Source organism: Gopherus evgoodei, chromosome 7 (genome assembly GCF_007399415.2).
Source record: "Gopherus evgoodei ecotype Sinaloan lineage chromosome 7, rGopEvg1_v1.p, whole genome shotgun sequence".
Taxonomy (NCBI): domain Eukaryota; kingdom Metazoa; phylum Chordata; order Testudines; family Testudinidae; genus Gopherus; species Gopherus evgoodei.
The window spans coordinates 95,848,499-95,856,603 of record NC_044328.1 but is presented as its reverse complement, the minus strand read 5'-3'; positions in this window follow the sequence as shown (position 1 = coordinate 95,856,603).

The following is an 8,105-nucleotide window of genomic DNA, read 5'->3' as shown; positions in this document are numbered from 1 at the left end:
GGAGAAAATACTGTTTGAATTATGCTCAAGCAGAACTGCTTGTACACCTTTGTACTTCCCAGCAGAGCCATAACAAGGAATTTTTGTGCCCAAGGCAAGGGCTGGCTCCAGGCTCTTCAGTGGCAATTCGGTAGTGGGTCCCTGAGTCCCTGTCAGAGGGAAGGACCTGCCACTGAATTGCCGCCGAAGAATGAATGAAGCAGTGACAGCAATTCGGTGGCAGGTCGTTCCCTCTGACAGGGACTCAGGGACCCACTGCCGAATTGCCGCCGAAGAAGCTGCGGTGGTAGAACTGCCACCGAAGCATCGCCGATCGCGGTAGAGCTGCGCCCCTCTGTTTGCACGCCCAAGACAAGTGCTTCACTCGCCTCGCCCTTGTTACGGCACTGCTTCCCAGCCATATTAGATCCCATTGTTATAGGCTTGGCCAATGCAGACTTGCAAATCTAACTTAAAACCTTCTAGAATTGCTAGTACTTGAGCAGCAATTTCTTTCCCAGTTTTTCTTGTGAAATTATCAAACAAAATAAACCTTTCTTCAATTGAAAATATTTAGCTGTCTACAATCATAACATATCAAATAACCATCGTAGTCTGTTCTTTGTGAGAACAATCTGGAGTGGCATCAACAATGATTGAAAAATACCTGGCATTTCAAATCTCATTGAGAATTTTTGTTTGTTTGAATGACCCACACGGCTCAATAAACTCGTTTTGTATGCATGTGGAGAGATAATGGACTTGCATGTGCTTTTGACTCTCTTTCAGTTCTCGAACACGTTTAACTTGCTCTGATAAAGTGGATCATATTTGTTGAGGAGCTCAACTATACCTAGAAATTTTCTATTTGCATGATTACCAATACATTGATTGGAACCAGAGAAAGCCAATCCTGGCTGAGAAAGAAAAAGGATGACATTCAGGATGCGCTCAAGAAGTTTTTTCCAGTTATTAGTTTCTGTAGTGAGTTCAATCAAGAGTAAATTCTCAACTGAACTTTCAGCTGATGCTGCCCTACTGGCTGATTTCCATGCAACATAGTTTTCTTTGTGTGATGTTGAACTCTCATGTGATGGTATTCGGTCTTTCAACTTCCTCCAACCTCTGTTGATGCTCCATCCTGATTGATCAGAGAGAACTGATGCATTTGCAGCACTTTTGTTCAAAATGAAGCAGGGTGCACAGTACAGAGATTGTTTTTCCATACTCCAGCATAACCAGTCTCTTGTGCAGATCTCGCCATTTGGAAGAGTTTTTGTCAGCAGATGAGTAGGGAAAGCATGGTTATCAGCATCTGTCATAACTATAAAGGGAAGGGAACAGACCTCCTGTGTACTATAAAATCCCTCCTGGCCAGAGACACCAAAATCCTTTTACCTGTAAAGGGTTAAGAAACTCAGGTAACCTGGCTGACACCTGACTCAAAGGACCAATAAGGGGACAAGATACTTTCAAATCTTGGTGGGGGGAAGGCTTTTATTTGTGTGCTCTTTGTTTTGGGGTTGTTTGCTCTTGGGACTAAGAGGGACCAGACATCAGTCCACACACTCCAAATCTGGGTTTGTAAATGTTCCTTTTGGCTAAGAGGATTTACCTCTGTTTGCTGTAACTTTGAACATATGGCTAGAGGGGGTTCCTCTGGGCTCTATGAATCTGATTACCCTGTAAAGTTATTTTCCATACTGATTTTACAGAGATGATCTTTACCTTTCTTTCTTTAATTAAAAGCCTTCTTTTTAAGAACCTGATTGATTTTTCCTTGTGTTAGATTCCAAGGAGATTGGATCTGGACTCACCAGGAATTGGTGGGGGAAAGGACGGAGGATGGTTAAATTCTCCTTGTGTTAAGATCCAAGGGGTTGGATTGGTGTTCACCAGGAAATTGGTGAAGAAGTCTCTCAAGACTACCCAGGGAAGAGAGTTAGTACTTGGGAATGGTGGCAGCAAAACCAGATCTAAGCTGGTAATTCAGTTTAGGGGTTCACATGCAGGTCCTCATATCTGTACTCTAAAGTCCAGAGTGGGGAAGGAAGCTTGACAGCATCTTGTGGAATGTTATCTGGAATTTCAAAACAACTAATTTGAAGGAAAGATTGCATTTTGGCAGCATTGCTCTTGTCAATAATTCCAATGTCAGTCACAGTCAAACTTGTAGTACTCATGAATTGCTCTTGCTGCGTAAGATCTACATCTTCCTGTTGCTGTTGAATTTCTTGATTGTACAGAGGATCTTCTGCTGCATCTGTTACTGTTGGCAAATATCCTTCTTGACTACTATCCTCATGTTCAGGTATTGGCATTGAAATATCACCTGTTGCAGTTCCCGTGTTTTCATTATCGATAGCATTGTTTGTTGGGTAAGGTGTGTTTTCCAGTGGCTTGAGAAATTAAGTTATTGGCTTTGAGCTCTTAGCTGCTGCTTCACTCAGTTGTTTTTGCCATCTCTTGCTTGCACCACTTTCAAATCTCCTCTTCATAGTGATCTATCTGGTCAATATGTAGCCTATCCACTCTTGAAATATTCTGCTGTAAATAAATAGCTTATCTACACTTGAAATCTTCTACTGTAACATGTACATGAATGCTGAATGGTACACAAATGTTGAAAAGCCGTAAAAAGGAAGGAATACTAATTAAGAACACTGACTGTTTCATTTTGACATGTTATTGTCCTTATCACTGAATCAAAACTCAAGCCTGCAAGGTATAATATAACAGGCTGAGCTGAAGACAAAGGCATGACATATATATAGTAAACACAGCCATGAATACAGAGAGAGGGATAATGTCCAAAAATTTCAAAAGTGTGTCCTCACGAAACTCACTGTACAGGATTGTCCTCACAAATTTTCATCTTGATTCTGGGCCTATAGACTACGAAAGCCTATGATGGTGGCCAGGCTACCAAGCTAGGGCTCAATCAACCAACCAGTCACCTGTTTTAGCTACCATATGAAGATAATAATGAGGAATTCTCACACATAAATAATTCCTTAGTCAACTAGACATAAAACTATAAAGACACTAAAATGTAACAATTCTCTACCTTTCAACACGCACTTGATCCAGCACCAGTCACTGGTAGTGATTTGTTTATATAATCAGCTAATCTGAGAGGACACATTCATCACAGTCTAATCTTGTGCCATCAGAACCGATATATTTTTATTAATATTCATGAACATTTTTAACTCGTCAATATGACAAAATTTATATCAGTTAAAAAAAAAACAAAATTATGTGTTTTACCAAATCACATCTCTTATTTGCTTAAATTTGCAGCTCTAAGCTGAGAGAGCGTGTCACATTTTGGTCCGAAAGGGATGCGCATAAAAACAAGTTGCGAAACTTATCAAATGCCAAAAAAATAACAAGTATCTAAATTTGAGGCCCCCTTTGAGCTTGAGGCCCAGGCCATATGACCCTCCTGCCCCCTCGATTGGCCCGGGCGGTTGGTCTGAAGAGAGGGCTGAGAGTCAGGAACTCACAAGTTCCAATCCTAATTCTACACGTCAGCTCACCCTATGGCCTTGGACAGAACACTTTGCCTCTCTGAGCATCACGTCTCTTCTTCTGCCATATGAGAATAATGGAGAGACAAGGTGGGTGAGTGAATATCTTTTATTGGACCCACTTCTGTTGGTGAGAGAGACAAACTTTTGAATAATGGCAAAATGGAGTTTACCTACCTCACCATGCAGCCCAATACCCAGCAAAGTATTATTTTACAGAATAGGTGCACGTGTCAGTACTATTAATTATTAATTATTTGTATTATCATAGCACCTAGAAGGCCTCATCATGGACCCCATTGGGCTAGGCATAGTGAAGCCTTTTTTCTAAATTATCAAATCAGCAGAACACAGTCCTGCTGGTTTGGCTCCTCTGACATTTCCACTTGTTTCTAGAAGACCAAATGACAAAATTTACAGCCTTAGTGTTGGTTAAAAAAAAGCTACTGATTGAAATAGTAGCAGGGTGTAAGGTAACAATCTGAGGCAGGCTGGTTCAGTGGCTCTAGATTCTATCAGGGTTGCACCATGCTTAGATTACTAGTCTTTGTTCAGGATTTTAATCTTTAGAATGCTCCCCCAGTGAACCATGGGTTCTGAGGTTCCTTGTTGGTTACTTTTAAGGCTCACTTATATATTTGGCCTTGCTGGTTTCTAGGCTCCCTCCTTTGTTTTCACATCGCTTTGGTATACTTGCCAGTCCCTTTTTTGCCTTGTTTTTGTTTTAATTTTTCTGACGTCCACAAGTTTAGCCCTTGTACCACAGTTTTCTGTTGTGATCAATGTTGTATTTGAGAGGGCTGCAAATGTTTTTATTTTAATGAGTTGTACTGGTTTTAGTGTGTAGCGTTTAAATGCTATCTAACAGGCACATGATAAAGGAAAATGGTGCATATAGACACATTATAGGCTAAGCAAAATAAGTGAGAAGTCTAGATTAGGCTCCAGAGACTGTTAGGAAAGTCTATAGCGCAATTTCGGACTAATACGCTATCAGACACCTCACCAAGCCAGATACCCTGTCCTCACACATTACACTCTGCAAAGGATCACTATATACACACCTCAGCACAAAGTAAATATCATGTAAACCAACAGAATAAGAGAAAGTCAACAGCACAGTAAGGGTATGGCTACACTTGCAGCTGTACAGCGCTGCCGCGGGAGCGCTCCCGCGGCAGCGCTTTGAAGTGTGAGCTGTCTCCCAGTGCTGCAGGTACTCCACCTCCCCAGGGATTAATTTACAGCGCTGCGCTCTCAGCACTGGGGCACTGTTTACACTGGCGCTTTACAGCGCTGTAACTTGCTGCGCTCAGGGGGGTGTTTTTTAACACCCCTGAGTGAGAAAGTTGCAGTGCTGTAAAGTGCCAGAGTAGCCAAGGCCTAAGCAATTTGACTCCACTTTCTGAGGAGGGCTTTGTGCTTCATGCTTTTGCTGTGGTGTTGAACCATATGGAGACAACAGTGTGCTTAGTCTTAACCTGGACTGTAACCTTGTCAGATATCAAACAGCTGACCTAGAGTTTCTCATGCTACTCAGATCAGCTGGGAAAATCAATTGTTTCTGGGTTCAGGATCAGAGACAACAAAGAAAGAAACAGGGATTAAATTCCAAAGAGCTCCTGAATTATATCTTATTTTGCATATCAAATTAGAAGAGAGCAGGGAACATGAATTGACTCTGGAGTGGGCATTTTAAATTACTCTTATTTCTTCCGTGTTTAGAGATGAGTTTGGTCTCAACACCCAATGTGCATTTCTGAATTTATAATAACTAAGGCATCAAGATCTCAGCACTCTTGACTGGGTGTAAACTTCCACACAGCCTGTTCCCTTTTTATGTGGAGTTCAAGCAAAAGTGTGGGTAAGAGAACTATTGTTTTATAGCATCATTAGAAACATCAGCATTATTATTAATGCAGCACTTAATTTGAAATGTCATTTAAAACTTGCTTTGGGTGGCAGCAGCAACCTATAGAAAAGCTATGATACTGTCATATACAGTATATACATGCAACAAAAACTATCAGGCAGGACTCACCAGATGGCACTATTACACAGTCTCAAGAATTCTCTCAGCATGTGAACTGTGTTAAATTTTTGATGAAATGCTGCATTGTTGTTTATTTTATTATGTATATTCTTTCAGGAGGGCTGTGGCAAGCAGCAACAGAGTTTGTTCTCTGAGTTAATATCTTAAACTATTCAATTTCTTGGGGCAGAAATTCGCTCAGAGAACTGGTGTTTGGGATGAGATTCTGGAAAGAGGAGAATGGCTGCCTGCCGTTTGTGATCACATCTCTTCAATGACTGTTGAATATAGTGTAAATAAAACAAGTTACACTAAAAAAAACCCCAGGCTCTGTATCACTGATTTCTTTTCCAATGGGAAACAAAACTGAAAGGCTCCAAAGTCTACCACCACTTGGCTGAGGAGCAACAATATACAGAAAACTCTGCAAGGTCTGGAATTCCAAAAAGTACAGAAACAGGAGTACATTGTGCACCTGATTAAAGTGAATAAAAAAACATTTAATCACATGACAGCAAGACAGAAGAAGAAGAGCTCTCTGTAAGTTCAAAAGCTTGTCTCTCTCTTCAACAGAGGCTAGTCCAATAAAAGATATTACCTCACCTGCATTCTCTCTCCAATATCCTGGGACCGATATTTCTACAACACTGCATGATAGCAAAGTAGTAAGAGACAAAAACCAAAAGTTAAATAACAGTATTGTGAAAAAAATTCTTGGGAATCACTGACATGGAAGTGGAGGGATTATTATTATATTGGAGGCTTGGAGCAGCAGTTTAAGTCTGTCACAGTCTGGCCTCCTTGAGGGAGGTTTATAGGGCACTTAGTCGCCAGGTTTATGGCCTTCCACTCTCATAAGGCCAAGATCCCTGGGTAGAAACTCCTCAAATCCCATTGATCTCTCTGTATTATTATGGCAGTAGTGACTAGAAGCCCCACAGTCATTGATCAGAATCCCATTGTGCTAGGTGCTGTAAAAAACCATAAAAATATGGTCCCTGCCCTAATTTGGTACAGGCAAAGCATATGCTATGGTGATAGGTACTTTGGAAATGCAGATAGGTTGGAAACACAACTTATCTTTCTAACATCTGCAGAACTTCTGCACAGTGTAAAATTGGGGGTTTGGAAAACACAGATAATGCATATGCTTCCCTACCAAACCAATGTAACTTAGGTGAAACACATTCACATGAAAATGCTCCTCTGTGCATCACTGTCCTACACAGTCCAAATAAGCTATTTATGTACTCTCCAGGGCCCATTTGACCACAAATGTGATCAGTTCTGACGGTGTCTATGTTCAGGACACCATGATCTCCAAAGTGCTCAGCATGCCTACTACAGAATGCTATTGTCCCTCTCTTCCACAACTGATCCATATGGCAGTAGATGGTGTTACATGTATTTCTCAGCGTGATATCCAGAGGTGGGGCTCACTGTGAGAAACAACACAAGGTGCTAAGCCATGCTGATCTGAGGGAATGATGCAGTATAAATAGGAACAACACTTTTCTTCATGCCTTTTCATGGATTTCACCCTTTTCCATGGTTTTTCCTACATGAGGAATCATTATAATTAATAGTTTATCATTAGTATCTAAAATTAACATTTATTTGCTGCCTTGTGTCTAAGAAATATGCCCTTTGAGGTGCTTGGAAAATACCTTATGCAATATAGAACATGTGTAATATTGCTCTGGACATAGTGTTGGGTAACTTTATGACCTAGTGTAGGTTGTAGTCATACCTTAAAACATTTTCCATCTGAGACTGTAAATGCCTTAGGCAGGGAACATAGCCAAAACGTTTAAATGCAAGTGCCCAAAATTAACCTCCCAAATCCACAATTAGGTATCTAAATAAAAGTGGCCTGATTTTCAGAAGTGCCAAGCTCCCACTAACTTCAATGGGAAGCTGCTGGATGTTGACCATAAAGTACTAAATTGTGACTCCTGTTTTTGAAAAATTTAGCTATCTTGTGCAGTGCAAACTAGACTGCCAACACTTCAATAAGTGATTTAAAACACAACCACTAAGTTTCTATATTATCTTAATTCTGGGTTCTGCACATTTTTTAAAAAGCAGAACATTTTCGTTTAGACTAAAGTAAAATCCCCGGGTGGGATTTATTCATAATTTTCTTTCATATACTGATGTTAATATTTAGTGTTAGATGCAGGACCCATTTTCTTCCACTAGATGGTGCGTTTACAAAGAAAACTTACCTTGTCTCCTCTCTAGGTATTATTAGAACAAATCTGTGGTTCAGCTGTGCTTCAAAAATTCTCTCTCTCTCTCCGTCTCTCTCCTGTGTGTGTAAAGTTGCACGTGTGGTTCTCCCCCACCCCATTTTATTTTGTTTTGATCACAAGGTGCAGAGCTGGTCATCCACCTCATGCAATCTGAACCAGACTAAATATATGCCTAAGGGAACAGTTGCCAAAGAAACTTGATATAAAAATGAAACTTTGGTTAAATTAAAACACACAGAAAGGAGAACCACCCTCACAGTACACACGTACACACAAAAATGATTGTGAACACAGTTCAGAATAATG